The sequence below is a fragment of the Grampus griseus genome, assembly GCF_964374135.1.
Source record: "Grampus griseus genome assembly, chromosome: 10".
NCBI lineage: Eukaryota > Metazoa > Chordata > Mammalia > Artiodactyla > Delphinidae > Grampus > Grampus griseus.
The window spans coordinates 8352818-8373663 of NC_139004.1; the positions used below are offsets into that span (position 1 = coordinate 8352818).

General features: G+C 40.9%; 1 long non-coding RNA gene across 1 annotated transcript in view; it reads right to left on the reverse strand.

Moving 5' to 3' along the window:
- Nucleotides 1-294: 294 nt before the first annotated feature.
- The window catches only part of LOC309828931, a 91359-nt gene continuing 70807 nt past the window's right edge, over nt 295-20846 (reverse strand). The window contains exons 3-4 of the long non-coding RNA XR_014297370.1: nt 4952-5002; nt 295-418 (exon numbers count right to left, since the gene is read on the reverse strand). This is a non-coding gene — a long non-coding RNA (uncharacterized lncRNA). The remainder of the gene's footprint in view (nt 419-4951; nt 5003-20846) is intronic.

The following is a 20846-nucleotide window of genomic DNA, read 5'->3' on the forward strand; positions in this document are numbered from 1 at the left end:
GGTTTTATAACTTTGCATTAGCTGTGCTCGTTTAGATTCTCATGTGAACCATGCATCTGGATGGTTACCTTAAAATATGCATTTCTTTAAAAAGAAAACCCTGATCTGCATTTTGACCACTTTCCCTTGGTGTTGCTGCTGGGCTGTGTTCAGCCATCTCCAAGCCAGAAAAGGTCTCGTAGGCACAGGGAAGCTCCAAGGTAGGGCAGGGAGAACTGCACACTTGACAGTCAACTTCACAGAAACAGGGAGATGACAAAAGTGGAAGGAAGGAAAGTCATCACTTACTGAGTGCCAACTGTGTGCCCGGGTCTGCTTGGACACATCTCGCGAAGGTTCTCTCAGGGCCTCCTCATTTCCTCTGGTTCTCCTCGGAATCTCCAGTATTAGAGATGAGCCCAAATGGTGAACACACCTCCTGCCAAGTCATTTATATGAGTGTTAGTAATAACTCATATTTATCAAGCATATAATGCTCGCCAGGCGCTTTACAGTGTTCCTTCATTTAGTACTCTCAACATCTTAGGAGATGCTTCTCATTCATATATTCATTTCCAGATAAAATAACTGAACCCTAGAGATTCTACGTGACTTATCCAAAATCAACGGTGCTGTGATTCAAACCCACGCCACCAGATTCTTAAGATCACATGTTTAGTTGTTATGGGATATCACCTTTCACTGAGACAGTAAAGTCATAAAATTATACCTGCTCTGGGTATAACTTGCCCGTAGGTTTATCTTTGAGGTCTTTAGGTCCCTTAATTTTTGTCTCCTTTTTCTCCCTAAAGGCATCCTCTCATCATTTAAGGTACCTACAGCCCTCCTATATTGTATACCTCACTACAGTACCACCTCTTTTCTGAAAAAATTACCTAGTATAACTCACTAATTCACACTGATGCTATCTATGCCTTCTAGGCATAAGTGCATTTAAAATTTTTTTATCTCTAACCATAAAGAGGGTTTTTTTGTGTTTTTTTTTTTTTTTTTCTGAGAATTTTCAGCTATCAACTCAGGGATAAAGGATCCGTTTGTCTCTACTATGGTCTGGGGATGTCTTCGGCTGGTGACTGGTTGGAATATCTAGGTGTAAGAACTTCCTCTCAAGGGTTTCCTGCTTATCTGGAGAGGGTGAGCTCCAGAACCAGTCACAGGAGGTGTGTTCTCTGAGTGATGTGAGGTATAGGAACAGGTGTCCTGGCCTCATTAACTCCGGGACCTGTGATTCTGAGACACTGAGCCTACTCTGCCTGAGCATTCATTTATTCATTCATTCCTCAAGGAAGCATGGTCACTTCGAATGGCACCGGGGATGCTCTGATAACCCAGACATTGTTCCTGTTGCCACAGAGTTCACAATACAGAGTAGGAGACAGACATTAAGTAAGAAACGTCAATGAAAAATGGGCATATTTCATCTCCCATTGGTCCTTTTCCTTCCTCTTCCTTTCTTACTCCATTGACATTATAATTTTTCTCCCAACCTTTTGCCCCAAGGCTCCCAGATGTCACATATCTAGAACCTTCCTTCCACCCTTGTGCCATCTTGGACTTTTCTATCTCACTTTTGCCTAGTGGGTGATTATTCCATTTGGTCCGCTCACTGCCAGCCAGAAAACCCATGGCTTGTGACCCATTTTGATCTGCCATGAGTCTTTTTGTCATTTTAAACACACACAATTAGGAACAGTGTCAAGAACAGGGAATAGTTGATGGTCATCTTCAGAGTATCCATTAATTAATTCATTTAGCAAGCATTACATAGCTGGTATCTGCCAGGAATTGAGGTATATGGATGGAAAGGAAAAACACATTTTCTGCATAGTAAAAAATATATAAATTTCCAAAGGAAAGGACCCCCATCTATCTTCTTCATGACCCTGTCCCCAATATCTAACTCCTTAGCACAAGGTGGGAACTCAATAAATATCTGCGAAGCAAAAGAATGAATTCATGTTTTGGCTGAAAAGACAGATATATAAAGAACTGTAATAAGGTAGGATGACCATTCATTCAATAAATATTGCTTGAATATCTCTAAGTGTTACATAATATGTCAAACAAGACAGATGCTGTCCTTGCCCTTATGAACCTTACAGTTAAAAAATTGCACAGATAAGTATTGGAGTTATGATAAGTAATGTGAAGAAGTGTAGGGTCTGGAGAGCGTGAAACATGGTATGTTTACCCGGCTCATGAGAAAGCCCTATAACTCAATAAAGCTCAGATTACTTCTGAAAAACTGGAAGATTAATATGGTTGAAACATTTTGAGTGGAGGAAAGGAGAGAGTAGAAAGAGCAAGGTTAGGAAGAAAAGCAGAGATTGGATCCCCACGGTGTTAAGGCGAGATCCCCAGATGTGAGGGCAAGTTAAGGGTTCAGGGCTTATCTTGAGAGCAGTGAGAAGCTTTTCTAAGATTTTAAGAGCAAGATATGATGGATTTTAATTTTTAGAAAATCATTCTGCTTTGAAGATAAAGAATGGGAAGAGATCAAGAATGGACAGTAGGAGACCAATTAGGAGGCTATTGCAGTGATCTAGGTATGAGGTGACAGTGACTTGAACTAGGAGGGTGATATTGGAGACAGAAAGAAGTGGATGGATCCAAAGTATATCTTGGTTGTAAGATCAATACAACATGATCATTGGATTGTGGGTGCGTGGTGGTGACAGTAAAGGAGAGAGGTTGTCAAGCATAACTCTCGTCAATCCCATAAATGTCGGTGTCATTTTCTGAGATTGAAAATACTGGAGGAGAATCACGTGCTTTGGAGGAACATTAGGTTCCTAACCTAGTTAGGTTTTGGATACTATCACCTTGAGATACCTGTGAGAGATCCAAATGGAAATTTTTAACAGTCTAATGGATACATATGGTGTGACTGCCTGGCCCAGCATTCTTCCTCTAGTATAATTATGAGGTGTGCATGTGACTCAATCTAAGGCAATTGTAATATCTTGACTCCCAGGCCACAGGGACTGATTTATAGAGAAGTCATGTGAACATCAATGGACCAATCAAATTCCTTCTCTTAGTCTGAGTGGACAGAAGAGAGATTTTTACACTCTGGTTGCAGAGCTGTGAGGATATATGTTCAGAGCTCTTAATGATTATGGGGATTATACTGGCTTAGAAAAATGAAAATAATGTGCAGAGAGACAGGAGCCGGAGAGAAAGGATCCTGAGAATAACAGTGTCCTCTTGCTTCTGCCCCTGGTTCGGTTACATGAATTAAGAGTCAGTATGTGTCTATTAATCTTGCACTCTCTCTCTGACTCTTTCTGTTTCTCTGTCTCTCTTCCCCCCTTTTTTTTTTTTTTTTGTATGTTTGTCTGTTTTTTATCTTAAGCTAGTTTTGGGTGGGATTTTATCACTTATAATCATGACAATGCTAGCAATATATACAGTTGGATTTATTAGCTAGAACTCATACAGCGAGACCTTGGCTGTAGATATATTGTTGAGGCTTGTTGATATATCATTTGAGACAGGGAGTGGACAAGGTCACCAAGAAAGAAAGGAAAGAGACAGAGTACTGAGGTCTAAGCTCTGATGAACTCTAACACTAAAGATCCAGGAGAGGAGGATGAATTCCCAAGGAGGTTGAGAGAAATGTCCTAAGTCATTGGAGGAAAACCAGCAGAATGTGGTGTCCCAGATACTAAGGGTGTTTTAAAGAGGTGGTGATCGACTACATAGAATGTTCCAGAGAGGGCAAATATGATAAGAACTGAAAGGCAGCCATGGGACTGGGCAGCACAGATGTCATTGGTGCCTTTACCAAGAAAAATTTAGTGAAGTGAGAGGTTAGAAGCCAGGTGGAGTGGATTGAGGAGGAGATGGGGGTGAAGAAGTAAATAAAGCCTGAGTTTGGAAACAATTCTTTGGAGAATCCTAGCTGTAAAGGGGAGGAATGGGTAGGATGGCACTGGAGAGGGAGATCAAAGAGGGATATTGTTTATTTTATTTATTTTTTTAAAGATGAGAGGTACTAAAACCAAATTATATTTAAAGATCTATTAGAGCACAGAGAGAACGCAGGTAACTCTGCTTGGGTGAGTAGAAGGAGGTCTCCCTGAGGAGATAACTGTGAGCTGGGTTTTGAAGAAAGAGTAAAACTTTTCCAGAGGAAGATGGCATTGCATGCAAAAGGAGATTGTAAGCCAACACACAATGCTGCGTTTAAAGAATGGTCAACAGCTCAGAGCATGGAACATTTTCGTCCTGGACCCTGTTAGAAGAAAGGAAAACCATCCAAGACTTCTTCTCCCTTTTAGACTTGTTCTCAATTTCATCTTTAAAATAATTCATTAGACCAGATTATCTTTAAAGTCTGTACCAATATTAAAATCCATAGCTAACGGTGATCTGTCTTGAATGTTTTGTTAGACTGATAGCAATACTCCCCCAAATGAATACGCCACCCCAGCTGTTTTCTGAAATTATGCTTTATATTGTGAGGCTTCCAGGAGGTTGGAGGCTCAGCTTAAAGGGGTCCCCTCAGAAAAAAAATAATCGTGAAATATCTTTGAAGTCTACTGTGTTCTACCTTAAAGGTTCATGTGCATCCTATTCCTTAATATATCTGACATGAGTACTATTAAATGGTTTTATTATTCACTGATGCCCCAGGAAGATAGGCCAGCTACCCCTTTAGATTTAAGTATTTCCACCTAGTTATACGCATAAGCTCTGAGCAAGGCTGAACGTCCCTGGCTGGCTTCTATTTCCTAGTCTTTCCTCACTTGCCCACTCACGACCAGCTTCATAGAGGCAGAGAGTCTGAGTGTCAGCTCTCTGCACAAGTGAAATATGGTAGAACCTGGGATGGAGAGGAAGGGAGCTTTAAGAGTAGCTTAAACTGAGTTAGTTGATCTTTATAAATGTCCTGTGCCAGCGGGAATCGAGTAATTGCATTATGAGCCTTAGCATCTCAGATACTCACATATCATAGGCTTCACATCAACGTGGGTGTATAAAAGCCACATAAAATTGCCTGAAAGAAAAAAACAACACACATTAATTGGATTCTTGGCAAAAGACTGAAAAAAATGTCCCAGACTGATGAAGCAAGTTATTTTTAGACAATTTTGCCCTAAAATATGTTGGTGCCTCTGTGAATGAGTTCATAACACATGCTGAAAACTCCTTTGGCCTGATCCTTTCAAACAAATCTCCATTTTTTCCTTTTTATTACATAATAAAATAAAATGAGCTGTCTCCCAGTGCCTCCTCTTAGAAGCATTCCTCAGCTGAAATGTCTTTTTTCTGCTTCCATCTTCACGTTTACCTTCCTATGAGCCCCTTCCTTTTTTTTTTCATATGCCCTACTTTTGTAACCTAAAGACATTGATAGAAATTTAAGTTCTTTCCACCATTCATTTAGTATTTCAGTTGTCCCCATTTTTAACCCATGAGCTCATTCTTATGATCCATCAGATTTCCTACATCTCAGCCCTCTGTCCTTTTTCTAATGAACAAGTAGAGGACTGACACTTTATATGGCATTGCAAGGGGAGGATTAAGCCACTGGTAGTTACAGAGATCTGGCTTAGTGATAAGAGATCTGCCAATGATTAGAAGACTTCACCTACTTGGTCTTAAGATGGAATTAGTCCAGATGGTGCCAATGGGAATTAAGGGACTGTATGGTCCCGGAGCAAACACAATGCCTGTCTTTTGGATGCTCTTAATCTCAGAGGTAAATGAGGGAAATAGGGCTTTCTGAGGCCTTGGCCACACATTCCCCGGTCATTATAGTACCAAATACTCATGATTCAAAGTGACTGGTTATCAGATACTAGACACATCTTCTAAATCATTAAAGGATTGAAGGGTCTGCTTGATGGTCCCATGTTACTAAAATTAATGAGTTTTAAAGTCATTTATTATATTTCTGAAGCTGCATCTACAGAGGTATTCAATAATCTTGGTCATATATATCACTGGAAGGAAAGACAAATTTAATTCTTCAAGAAAGCATGACATGGATATAGATATGTTTCCTTAGTGTGTCCTGTTTACTTTGCTTACAGAACCTCTACTGTGTATATCCTGGACAAACTTCATGAACTCTATGCAAACAGGCATACTTATAGTGCTTCCTTCTTTATGTTTCTAGCAACCTAGAATTTGACATCACAATTAAAGTACATTCTTAGTGTATGTATTGCTTTCAGGGGCTAGGAAAATCCAGAGGCCCTCTGTACTCACATGATCTTGCCCTATAAATTATTCCCTAAAAGATTGTCTGATGACAGAAACAATCAATTTCCAGTCTTCATGTGTAAGCTCAAATCTCTGATAAAATGCACATTGTCTGATTGAAACATTCTTTATATTGTTATCATTCATTTCGACTTTAATGTAAATGAAGACCCTGAGAAGTTGTGACTTAGAGTGGAGGGGAGAGCTGGGGTTACTGGGTGCTATTGGGTGATAATGAGGAAAGATTCGCTGAGGGTGGAAATCAATCAATCCTGACTTTGCTTAATTCAACAGTTGTGCATGAGATGAACTTGCTCTCAGTCAGGAAACTAGCGCAATTCCTCCAAAAGGAGGAGCTTCCAAACTTTTCTGTAACTAGGAATGGAATCTAAGGCCAGCTCCCATCTCTGGAGGCCCCATCCATGGGCATCACCATCTCTGTCAATGTGGGCAAATCAAAATGACTTCTTTTCAGAAATCTTAGGCATTTATATCCATCACACATTCTTTATGGCTAACTAACTTTCTTGCTTCTGATTACAGATTTGACTCTCGAAAAGGAGTGATGCAAAAACTTCCTGTCAAGTCATAGAGTTTGCACGTACAGTTTTCTTTTCTTGAGATGTCTTTGTCTGGTTTTGCTAACAGGATACTACTAGCTTTAGTATAATGAGTTGGAAAGTGTCCCCTTTTTTTTTCTTTTTTGAGAAAGCTTATGAAGGATTGGTATTTTTCTTTAAACATTTGATAGAACGCACCAGTGATACCATTGGACCTGGGCTTTTCCTTCTGGAAAGTTCTTTGATTACTACATTATAGAGGAAAAGAAAGTAGATTAGTGGTTTTCTGATGACCACCTGGTAGTGGTTGATTTCCTAGTAACTGCTGAGGGGCTGAGGGTTTCTTTTTCGAGGGTGACGAAAATATTCTAAAATTAGTTTGTGGTTATGGTTGCACAACTATGTGAATATACTAAAAACACTGGATTGTTCACTCTGAGTGAGTGAACTCTATGGTATGTGCTAAAATAGCTTTTAAAATTGTTGATATTTTATTAAATTAATCAACATGTTTTGTTAATATTATGTTTATCACCATTTCTTGTATCCCATGCCCTCCCTCTGGGTCCACTTTTTTTTTAAACTTAAATATATTATCTAATATTTGTGCTCATAAGCATCAATTGGTGGTAAACTCTCTTGCTCTTTCTTTATGAATCTAACAACACCTTTATTTCTCTTCTTTTTGTTTTTTTTTAATGATAGTTTGTCTGGGTATGAAAGTCTAGACTTAGATAATTTCACTTAGTATTTTGAGGATATTATTCTTTTATCGCCTCGTATCTACTCTTGCTGTCAATTTGTCAGTCCTTTGTAAGTAATCTGTCTTTTTACTCTAGTCATTTTAAAGATTTTTTTCCCCTCCCTTTGTTCTCAATGATTTGTAGTCTCACTACATTTGTTACCTTGTAGTAATTAATATTTATTTATCCCTCTGGGCCCTTAGATTTAATTTTGAATCTGAGGACTCATGTCTTTTTTCAGTTCTGTAAAAACATTAGCAAATCTCTCTTCAAATATTGCTTTTCTACCTTTCTGGGAAATTCTATTAAATAAATTAGACATTTCCATTTATCCTCTAAGACCTTTAACTGTTTTGTCATATTTTCCTTTCTTTATCTTTTTGTGATGCAGTCTAGTAAAACCCTCAGGGCTATCTTCCAATTCCCTGGTTCTGTACTGTCTAGTTGTTTATCAAAATTTTTTTCAATAAATACTTTTCTCATGTCTAAATTTTTTACATTGTTTCTTTTAGATCTACCTATTTTGTTTAATTTCTTCCAGATTTTGCTTGCCAATTAGGTGTTCTATTTTTAGTGGATGTTATTCTTTCGCTTATCTCCTTTATCATCCTGAAAGTCTCTGTCAGGCTCTTCTTGTACTTTAATTTTGTTGGGCTAAATGTACACCCTTTTTTATATTGGCTATGTCTTAGCATTCTTTTCTTTGTTTCTGGTATCATGGTTTCTAGGCTCATTTTGAGAAGGAATTAAGTTTTCTTTTTGTTGTTTTCCTTCTCTGTTTATCCCTCTCTCTCTAGTTTTTACAATTGCCTCCATTTGGCTTCTTGGGGCTTGCTGACCAAACAAGTCTTATGTTAACAGGTTTGGAGCTCACATACCTTAAGGATTATGGCCTCAAGGATTAAGGTTTATGGCCAATCTGGTCATAGAGCCAGAAGTTAGCTCCTTTTGGTTCCTGGAAATGAGGCTGTTTTTATGTCTTACCAATTCAAAGAGGCAATATTCCCAGGCAACAATTAGCAGAGCTTTTCTCAACCTTTATTATTACTACTAATAATACTACTGGGGTTTTTATGTTTTTTTTTTTAATAAGGGGAAATTCCATCCCAGTCTCCAGCTTGAGTCCTGTTGCCACTTCATACTGAGTAATTTTAATTACTGTAATCTCAGATGAACAAAACTCCCAGATATCTTTGCTTGCTTCCTGCCCCAGAAGCAGGCCCAGATCTTTGTGCCATATGCTACTGATTGCTTTGCTTTTCTGGTACGCATACCTAGTCCATGTAGGTGCTTATTGTGTTTTGAACCTACTTATGTCGTTTTACTTTTTTATTTATACTTCACCTATCATTGTACTTATTTGAAGGGGGGATTGAGTATAAAAAGCATATACTTACTAATATAATCTTAATACCTGCTTAGGGTGATTCTTGCTTAAATACAATTTCCAAATTGCTTTAAAAATAATTTGAGCCCAACTGAAATAAACACTTTCTTAATGCTTTCTTAAACTTTAGAGCAGTGTTGTCCAATAGCAATGAAATGCAAGCCACATATATACTTTTACATTTTCTAGCAACTACAGTAAAAATCTTTTCAAAAAACAGGTGAAATGAACTCTCATAATATATTTTAGTTAACCCAATATATCCAACATATTATCATTTTAAAATAAAATCAATATGAAATTATTAATGAGATATCGTTATTCTTCTTTTCACACTAATTCTATGCAATCTAGCATGTATTTTGTACTAACGGCACATCTCAATTCAGAAGAGCCATGTTTCTATTGCTCAACAGCCACATGTGGCTCGTGGCTTCCATATTGGATGGTGCAAATTTATAGTATTTATAAAATAATAGTAAATCTAATCACCACCATCACCAGTTTGGACTTTTTAAACTTCTTTTGTTCCAAGAATTTCATTAAGTAATTAAGACACACAGAGCAAAATTTAGACGGTCGCAAAAGCTGTATGGTCCTCTATATTATACTTGTCATCACAATGCTAGTATATTTGGAGAACTTTCCTTAGCTGCTTTTTCTAAACTCAGGAAAGATAGTGAAAGTCTTGTGTGTACAAATTTACGACAGAAATAAGACCATTTAGGCTTTCAATCTTGAAAAACTGGTTTCTGAAAAATCAAAGTTTTTGGTTTTTTTCTGAGTGACAGGAAATGAGATATATAGGGTTTGAAATGGTCATTACGTTAATTACTTAATGAATTAATTAAGAAGTTAAACTCCATTTACTACTGAAAAGCATTTGAAGGTGCTAGTAAGAATTAGAAAGGTGTCAGAAGTGTAAAGTATGATGGAGTTTTATGAGTTTATATGGATTTTCTTTCAGTTAGGATTAATTTTCATTTCCCCCTAGACATAGGATATTTGGTTTTTCTGAGTGTTCTAACAATGATTTTGAAAGGCTGTTTACAGTCTAACATCTCAGGTATCTCAGACACCTAGGTAGATCTGTTGGGTGCAAAAACTCCTTGCCCCTGTGCGGTATTAACAAACCTTGTTACTTCCGGGGAAAGTAATCCTTTCAAAATACTTGGTTACATTGTTAAATCACTTGTTTTCTAAACCATGGGACTACTTTCTCTCAAGATCTCGAAATCACACTCCTTTATAAAATTGTTTGTTTCTACAGCTTAGAAACATTGATAGTTCATCAACCTCTTGATTTTATGGCCAATCTTTAGACATGCTAATTTGTCACATATTTTGAAACCCCTTCCTTCATGGGGAGTGGTTTTCCCCAGTAATTCCCAATCATGTTATATTTAATGAGAACAACACCAGTAATCACATTGGTACATAGCCCTTTTCTCTTTGGAATCTCTAAATGGTTTCCAGATTGGTGAGGGGTTGGTTTTCAAAAGCTCCTTGTGAAGAGAGAAGGGGAGGGGATTAGTTCCTAATCAAGGTAGTGGCGATGAGGCTCTGGACAAAACTGCGTCGTTACCCGTGTTGTTCAGTCCATCTGTGCTATAACACTTCCATCCGGACTGAATGTTCCAATGAGCTGAGATGCACCTATTGGGCAGGGACTCTTCTTATGCTGGCTGGGGAACCATCATGCTGTCCTCACAGCTGGATATGACAGGTTCCAGGAACTCAGAAATTGTTCTTGACATGATGGGAAACATATTTCTGCCTGAGCACCAGGAATGCGTCATTTCCTATGTAAGGAGTAATAGTACTGCTGCACCCCCAGCTCTTTCTATCTCAGTTGCCATGGCTTATCGTTCCCTATGGCACTTATCACCACATAACATGTTACATACTTGTTAATTTTCTGCCTCTACCCACTAGCATGTAACCTCCATGAAATCCCTAGCTTTGTCTGTTTTGTTCACAGGTGTGTTTCCTGCCTCAGGCACTTAGTAGGAGTCCAGTAAAGCTTTATTGAATGGAAGAATGAATTTACGCGCAAGAATCCTGCCTTCTTTCAAACAGTGAAGTGGAGCTAGGGAAGCCTAGATTGAGATCCCAGCGCTCTGGTTTGTGAACTGTGAGAGCTCGAGCAAGTTCTCTGGCTTTCAGGTGTCTCAGGTATGAAATGAGCAATAATATGTACCTTATAGGTCAACGGAGGGTTAGATGATGTCAAATGCTCAGGCAAGCTCAGGACCTGGCCTGCAGTAAGCACTCAACAAAGGACGGCTATCTGGAAAAAATAAATCACTATTCCAGTGGTTCCTCACCCAGAAAGTTGTTAGCACTCAGAACCAGTTGTTAGAATTCAGAACCTTCACTTCAACCACAGAGGTTTAAACCTCAGGGCTAAGTCACATTCCTTCAAGGATCTGGGCAAAGACCTGGGCCTGTCACGGGTTCCAGAGTCTTTAAGGCAGCAGAATGTGCTTAGGGGTTTTCCAGCAAATTTCAACACAGTCTTCAGGAATACCCTGCTCTGTGCACTGGGGCCATCGGCCGGCTTTGCACCCCAGCCCAGTGGGGACAGCGCTCGTGATACCCCACAGCACGTAGCTTTCAACAAACAGAAGTAAAAATTTGGTTCAGCCCCCTCTGGCTGGGGGTTATCAAGCTGGCTTTGCTAAAGGGTGCTTTGTCCTTATTTGGACGGGGTGAGAAGTGGTGATGGGAGGCAAGAAAGTCTGGGGTGGGGTCCCTCCTAGACTCCTGATTACCAGCCCTAGCTGGTAGCTAGTGCTGAAACAGCAGCGTCAGTGTGGCGACAGCTGACTCACAGCCCAAACCCTCATCTTTGGAAAGAGAGATACCTGGGCGGTCCTGCTTCTCTTCCTGGGCCCTCCTGGAGGAGGCATACCTCTGAAAGCAAGTGAGTGTTAAGTGCATAATCTTATCTGCTTCTCAAAGCACAGAAGGAATACTTTACCAACCATTTGAAATAACTGGCATTGCAAAAATGCAATATTAAGCTGATAAGCATTCCTGAAAGCTCCAGGAGTGGGTAGATGCAGGCTCACTTCAACCGAGCTAATAATACAGTGTAATGAGTGAGACAGAGACGTGAAAAGCCACTTCGGAGCTGTTGGCACTTTGACGCATGTGAGCTATTGTTATCATTACTAATACACAGACTATATGTTTCAGATGAAGAAAAGGGAGGTAAAAGGATTTAAGAAACAGAGTGTGCAAATAAAGATTTCTATTAAAACACGTATGTGCATGCATGGGTGTGCTGGTACACATGCACATGCACACACGTGCACATACACTGTCTTTGCAAGGTACTCATTCTCTCTGACTTCTGGGCAGAGAGTGGTCACGCAGAGCCCCGACACTGTGCCCACTCCCAGCTCCCACCTCAGCTGACTCCCCGCAGGAATGCTAGGAATGTTCTCCCTCCCCCTCCCTGCCCCCCATGCCATCCACCAAAATCATGGGCTCCAATCCCAGAGCCTGGAGAATTCTTCCCTAGGCCTTTCAAGGTGATCCACGTTCTACTTTCTCTAAATGTCTGTCACATGTCTGTGTTGTCCCGTTTCTGTAATTGGAAATTTGTTTTTGTAACTGGAAGAGTGGAATACACCAATCCCTTCACTCCCTCCCCCACAACTGCCGACCACCTCGAACAAGGTAGGGGCGACGGGGTGCGTTTCTTTCACACTCCCTCTTCCTCTGCGAGAGGCCTCCCTAGGACAGGGAGGTGACCCAACGGACAGAAAAGTAGCATTTCAGAGCTTCTGCAGGGCTTCCTGCAGCCGTCTATGATTAGCGGGTCCTGACTTATCTGGGGTTTCTTAAGCAGGGGTCAGGGGTCCAGGGGCAGCCTGGAGTCCCTCTGAGGGTGAGCAGAGCCGGGGGTGGGGGGGGCGACAACACTTGACATTTTTCAGTATATTGATATAAACTATGAATTTCACAGGCTAGAATTACACTGTATTAGTGTGGAATGGGTTATGCTGTATTCAAAAAACATGCTTGTTCCTGGATATTGAAGTACATCCCCTGATGTTAAAAAGTACTGGTTATTTTTGGAGGTGGTGAGTGTGCATGGTGTGTGTGTAATCAGCAAGCCCTCCTTCAGTGGCCCACCCTGGAGACCCCCAAGGAGACTGTACTTCAAAGCCCCTCCCAGATCCCATGCAGTCAAAAAATTCATTGAGCACCTACTCTGTGCCAAGTAATGTTCTATGTAAATGAACCAGTTCCCACCCTCCGGGAGGTCACAACCTGCCAGGAGGCCAGAGAAGACAAAGGCAGAGGGTACACAGAGCGGTGGCAGGGGGAGGCTGATAGCCCAATTTAGATGAGTAAGATGATTAAACACTGATGTGAAGCGAATTCTAGAAAGAATTCCTCTCTCCTGGAGTAGAAACAATTTCCTGTAATTCTTTTATGTAGAAATCTAATCTCATGAGGGTTTTTTTTTTTTTTTTGGTCCCTTTCCTGACTAATTTGTTTTTCTGGTATGTGTGTGTGTGTGCGTGTGCGTGTGTGTGTGTGTGTGTGTGCGTGTGTAACTGTCACTGAGATTGCCTTGGCTTAGCCTGAACCCCATGTCACTTTTACTCTTCCTTAAACCCTTTCAGTGCCCCCCACATCACTATACACACCACACACACACACCACAAGACACCACACACACTACATACACACCACATACCACGTACACCACACACACACACCCCTTTGTGTTGGGATGTCCTAAAATGCAGTGACCTGGGCTTACCAGGTGCCTTTCAGTCTTCCATCGCATAACATGGCCGTGGGGAGAGGGGACACTGGGCAGGTCTTTCTCCCCCTAAGACAGTTTATGGCTAAGAGCAGCCTCCTGGGAGTTTCTGGGATCTGTTCTTATTCCTATTCATACCTTTACGTCAAAATTGACTAGGAATATAATAATCCTTATGACTTGCTTGAAAGGACATAGGAAGTCAGGTGTTTTTTTTTAATTTGCTTTTTCTAAAAGGTTAAAATTAAGGCAGGAAGGAGCAGAGCATCACTCCACGGGGCTCGGCTGGGATGGGTTGTCTGTGTATCTTTCCCATTTTATCCACGGTTCACCTTCCTCAACTACATGGGGAGTCAACTCGGAGGTGATTTCAGATGCCCTCCTCACCCACACGCTTAACCCATCCTTCTCAGGCTGTTCTCCCACTGCCCGGCCTCTGCACTTCAGTCATTTCCCCTCCTGAAAATGCTTTGGGCCTCCCAGTCTCCTGGCTTGACTCACCCTTGTCCCCTGACCTGAAAGAGTAACCTCTTCCTGTCATCCCTCCATCCCCTGCATTGAGTCCTACCCCTTCCTGAAAGCATTGCTGAAATTCCACCTTCTTCATGAAGCCTGCCCGGAATCAACTGAGCCAGGACAGCTCACTTCTCAACTTGGAGAGGATTCTCTGTGCTCAAGTAGTGCTGATCTCATTCATTTATTTGACAAATATTTGTTAAACAGCTAGTATGCACTAAATAAACATCACGCTCCTTGTGGGAGACACAGCGATGGATGAAACACAAAGCTTTCTGTCCTATTGTTGGTGCCCAGACTGCTTGTAGTTCTTTGTACAGGAAGACTGGGTGCAACACTTCCTTGTACCTCCCAGAAGGTAGTAAGAATTCAGTCGAATTTACTGAACTGATTAACCAATGAAGTCATTCTTTCTTTCGTGCAATGCCATACAGAGTTTGAGTCAACACTGTAAATAACCCTTCTGAATAACCAAAGCTGAGTGTGGAAAGAAGAGGAATACACTTCACTCTTATTAAAAACAGCGTGTGATTGTTTTCTGTAACAAATGTAGAATTCCGGTTTTATCAAACATATCTCAGAGAAACACCCCAGCCCCCAAGACAGACAGCGGTTGTAAACATCTCCCCTTCCTGCTCAGAGACTGTAATTCCAGAGCCTGACCTGTGAAATACCAGTTCTCTTCTCCCTCCCCAGGATGTAAGCTAAGCCCCGAGGGTATTTGCGTGTTTAGACCCTCTCTGGGTGATGCCTACCACAGGGCTGGGAGTTAGCTCAGCCCACAGACCACTAGCAGAGGGGTTGAGAAAAGACAGACGGGACAGAAAGGAACACAGTTGCTCAGTGACCCACAGTCTGGATCCTAGAAGCCTCATTATGGTTAGACACATTGCTTCACTATTGACCTTGTTCTCTGATACATACATTCTCATGTGTACACTGTGTCTTTTCTAACCAGTTCCTCCTTCCCACCAACACCAACATACTAAAAGATGGCAAATGGCACGTATACTGGCATTCTTCTGCAGCTTAAGGCCCAGTCAAGACTCCTGATGCCTTAAAAGAAAAACAAATGACATCAGCTACTTCCTTCCTGATAACTCCACTACTTTAAAGCAACACTGAAGTTTTGTTTATAAAAATACACTGGTGATTACATAACCAATGAGATCTATATTCTCACCATATTTTGTTTATTACAGACTCAATTAAAAATTTCAGCCCTCGTGTCATCTTCCTTAAGCTTTGTGGTTTACTTGACAATCTGGTGAAACTTCACACTTACCTGAGGGTTGGCTGTGCACTTTAAGGTGTCAGAGCATGAGGAGTTCTATGCTGAGGTGAAGGAGGCTAAATGCAGTAGGCTTCCTGTCTTAAATTAGCCATTAGGTCATAGGCTTCTGGGGGACCCCATGACATCAGGTGACCAGAGTGGTGGAGCAACAGGAGTCCATGAATCACATGATGGCTGGGGAGGAAACTGAACAATTCTCCTGTCTAGCTGAGATTGTTAACGCCCAGGCTGGGGAAGAGCTGTGTCACCCTTCTGTGGCCCTGAGCTGGGCAAACCTGTGGGTTTCTGGAGAAGTCTCTGTTTGTATGGCTAAATAATAAAAGACTGTCTTAGATGGGCCTATGCTTATACTGAGTGATGAACCATTATTAGAGTCCTGCTAACTGATGATACTTTTTTTTTTTTTTTTGCGGTACGCAGGCCTCTCACTGTTGCGGTTTCTCCTGTTGCGGAGCACAGGCTCCGGAAGCGCAGGCTCAGCGGCATGGCTCACGGGCCCAGCCGCTCTGCGGCATGTGGGATCTTCCCGGACCGGGGCATGAACTCGTGTCCGCTGCATCAGCAGGCAGACTCTCAACCACTGCGCCACCAGGGAAGCCCCTGATCATACTTTTGACTGACTAAAGAGGAGTCTTATGGTTTTCAGCCATCAAGTCCATGCGCGTTGGGAGTGGGCCAGAAGAACTTGTCAGTCAGTTCTTCACCATGCATTCCTTTCTCCTCTTAATATCAGCAAAAGCTATGCTATGAACTAAATGTGTGCCTCCAAATTTATACGTTGAATCTCTGATCCCCAAAGAGATGGTATTTGGAGGTGGGGTCTTAAGAGGCAGTGTGGTTTGGATGAGGTCCTGAGGGTGGAGCTCCCATGATGGGATTAGTGCCCTTACAAGAAGAGACAACTTCTCCATCACATGAGGACACAGCAAGATGGCAGCCATCTGCAAGCCAGGAAGAGAGCCCCACTAGACACCAAATATGCCAGCAACTTGATCTTGAACTTCCTAGCCTCCAGAACTGTGAGAAATAAATGTCTATTGCCTAAGCTGCCCAGTCTATGGTATTTTGTTATGGCAACCCAAGCTGACCAAGACAAGCTGTTTGTACTTGTTGAAAAGAAAATTGCTCACACCCAACTCTTTTAAGCACACTACCCTCTTTTCTCTTTATTCACCTAATAATTGTAGTATTTAATTAGCATCTTTTTATGTACTCTCCTTTATCTTTTTATCTGTCCCAATATCCTTTTGCACCTCACTGCTTATCTTTTCTGCTTTTACATAATTACCTGGATAAATCCTAGTGCATGTATGTCAAGACTCATCTCGGGTGGCCCCTCTGCCATGAAGCCTTCCCTGCTCTCTTCTCCTTCACCCCAGCCTGGATTCAGCACTCCTATAGCACACCGTGGTGGCTCCTACCAAAACCTCTATTCCTCTGTGTTTTACTCTTTAATGTCCTTCACTAGACTGAGTTTCTCATTGAAGGCAAGAGTGTGTGCTGAGTTCCAGGAGCAGAGCCTAGAGCAATAGGCATAGAAAATGCTTATTGAGTGAAAAATGTTTTTCAGTGAAATCCTTGGAACAGAGAGTTAAATCATTGATACAAATTAGGGTCAGTGTGCAGGGAAGGACATGGGGGAGATATGCTGGGCAAAGACTAGGGAGCCTCCTGGGGTTAGGTAGGAACTTTCAAGTCAAAATGGGGCCTCAAATGTTGCTGAAATTGTTGAGACAAAAGCAGTGAAGTAACAGAGGAGTCTGTAATGGAACCGGTTGTAGAAGCCCATAATGCGGTATCTCAGGAAGTGATGAAGTTCAGTATGGAGGGTCAGAGACTCTAGAATTTTTACCCATTTGAACAACTGTCATGGGTTAAATTGCTCAAAAGATGTTGAAGTCCTAACCCCTAGTACCTGTGAATGTGACCTTATTTGGAAATAGGGTCTTTGCAGATGATCAAGTTAAGATGAGGTCACTAGATTGGGCCCTAATCCAGTATGAATGGTGTCCTTATAAAAAGGGAAAATTTGGACACAGAGACAGAAACACATGAAGGGAGATGATGTGAAGACATGGGAGAATGCTATCAATAAGCCAAGGAATGCCTGGGGCTGCCAGAGGCAGGAGAAAATAATGGAACAGATTCTCCCTCCCAGCCCTCAGGAGGAACCAACCCTGCAGACACCTTGATCTCAGTGTTCCAGCCTCCAGAACTGTGAGGAAATAAATTTCTGTCTTTGAAGCCACCCTGTTTGTGGTACTTTGTTAACGACAGTCCTAGGAAACTAGTATAAAGTTCTGCACCAGACTCTGAATTGGGGTAATTTATCCTGGAATCTCTAGCACCTGGCATATTCACGAGATGTTTGCAGAAATCTGAGGATTAATTCACCGTGACAGAGGCTTGAAGTGCCTCTAAGGCAAGCTTTCCTCATACTTTAAGTTGGAGGACGAGAGGCTAAAAAGGGTAGAAAAATGAGAGGCTGGAATTTGTACACACCAGAATTTTGCCCAAGCTTTTACTGTCACCACCCACCCTCCACCCCCAAATCAAGACAACTTCTCAATACAGAGACCCCAGCAGGACTCCAAGATCCAAGAAGGCTGTTTGTGTTTAGAGCCATCACTAATGAGGATGACAGAGAACACGATGTCCTCACCCTGGGTCCTGCCCCCATTCCTACCCTGGGGTTTAGCTACCCCACAATTGCATAGGAAACTCTTGTTTCTTATTATTTAAAGGTTAACTTGAAATTCATTTCTGATGAGAAAAGTAAGAAAACTCTGGAAAGCTGTGCTTGAGTAAATGTTTTACCTTAGGTTAGCTTCCAATTCCAGAAACTTTGAAAACTATAAAGCTGGAGTGATGGATTTATGTGGTTCCCTGACCAATACAGATATTTGTAATAATAATAATAATAGAGCAAAAGATAGCACAACCTCAGAATTTTTTCCCTTTACTCAGCTGAAAATTAAACCAGACAGGCAATTACCAAGGTTTTGCCATAATATATAATATGTATACACCGCATTTATGGCATATTTCATATTACATGGTTATTATTCTGCATTTTCATCCAATCATCTTATTTTTATGTGGTGAATGACTACAAGCTAAAAGTCAAGTGAGAAAGGCACTGGTGGAGAAATAAAACACAGACTCAGTAAAATAGGGCCCATTAAAGAATGTGACCACCATTACAATGGACCACAATTGGGGGTGTTGGCAATGAACTCTTGAAGACTGGGAAAATACTAAGGTACTAAGGTGAGAAGCACCATCTCTAATACCATTTTTACTGCTCCAGTTCTGTAATTCATCCTACTATCATACACAGTCATTCCTCATTTGTCTTTCTCAAGCATGATGGTTAGATAGCTTTGTGAGTGCTTTTGTAATGTTCTACTCACTTAACTAAAAAAAAAAAAAAAAAATTAAACGAGGAGAGTACCATGTTAAAATAGAATTGACAATGTCTTTAAATATGTTTTTTAGACCCTAGAGAATGCCATTGTATATTCTGACATGTTATTAGAGGAAGACGAAACCGCTCTATTAAATTCTAAAAATAAACTTGGATCCATTTTTATAGCTCATTCAACTGATTTTCTAAGTTATGAGTCATTTGTTTGGTGCTTTTGGTGTTTGATGTCATTTACTTGAAGCTAAGTTGAATCCTATTTTGGGTATGTAAGCAAAGAAATGAAGGATTATAGTAAATTGGCCTGCTATTCAGATTTTAAAAAATGTTTTTCCTAACAGTGTTTGGTCTATCTTTTCTTTTGCCTTCTTTCCTCTTTCTAAATTCCTGAACTTCCTCTGTCTTTTCTTCTGGAGCTAAAGTTTTGTTTCTTTTTGTTTATTTCCTTCTCACTTGCTCTAACTTTTCCCTTTTTTCTTCTGGAGTTAATGTAAACCATCACCACTGGGAAGTCCAGAGTTTTCCATCCTGAGGATAAACGCCACTCAGCAAAGTAGGTCTGAATTACCTACTTGCTCAGCCAAGTAGGTAAAATTCAACTTCTTAATCATATTCGAAAAAGTAGGATTGGTAGAGAGAAGCTCTTTTTTTTCCTCCAATGTAGGAGAAAGTGGTCATGTGAAGTATATTAAAACTGAAGGATGGAGATACCACTCATTGGCACCGTAACTTATATGTAAGTTATCATCTGTTATAATTACATATTGGACCATATATTCTGACTTTGAGAACCAAAAATCAGCATGCATATGTTATGAGCAATTCTTTTCTGACCTACCAAAGAGCAGTAAATGACAAAGCAATCTGTCAAAATATGTAACTTCTTTTCTATAATCACTAGGTAGAGTGAGCTAGTTAAACTCAGGATGTGGGACCATTTATTTCTGCTCTGTAGCTTAACGTCTAGCTCACAGTAAGGCTTCAAAGGTCAAAGTGAATCAAACTAAAGGAGTAAACCCTTGATCAGAATCAAATCTGCAGCTGCCTGTTGGAATAGGCTTTTCTCTTCTTCCCTTGAATTCTGGGGAATCCCTGTAATCTTTGAGTAACTTGATTCAGAGCCTAAGCACTTGATTCTAGTCTTTCATTTTCTTATCACTGACTGTAAACTGAAGAAATTACTGATTCTGTGTTGCCTTAGCAGACACAGCTTGTAAATGCACTGTATAGTGGGGAATTAACAAAACCAACTCAATTCACAGTGGCTGCTGTGATCAGAACAGCTAATGTGGTCAACCAGAATAAATCTTAGAGGGTTGCTTTCCTTTCGCCAGAAACAGAAATGCATTCTTGGGCATAAATCAATGTATGGCTTAAGGCCATCTACTGGATTTCTCAACCGTCTTCTCTGTGGTGTAGTGCACTGTGTTGGAACCCCATAGCTTGAATTCTTGATCCTCAAGGCATGGCCAGGACAGTGAACTCCAGGTCAGTTAGGAATTCCTGGCAGTGCTTAGGCGTCCAGGTAGTCATGTGAGAGGCAGTAGAATTCAAACAGATGTTACACTGGGGTGTCCAATTCTGTGCAGAGTCAAAGTGATCCCCACGTCATGATCCTGTTTGAACACTCATCCCTGTAGGCTATTTGGAGACATTTAGGCTATAATAGAACCACCTATAGCCTAGTTGGATGGAAAGAACATGGCATTTAGAGGCAGCCCAATGTGGCTAAAACTTCTGGCTCCAACATTTACTGTGTGATCTTGGGTAAATTACTTAAACTCTTTGAGCAGCATTAGTTTCCTCATCTACAAATTAGAAAGTATTCCTATATTGTAAGTTGTTGTTTCAGATTAAATGAGATTATACCAAAAGAAGTTCTTACTACAATTCATGGCATACAGCAAATACCAAATAAAAGAT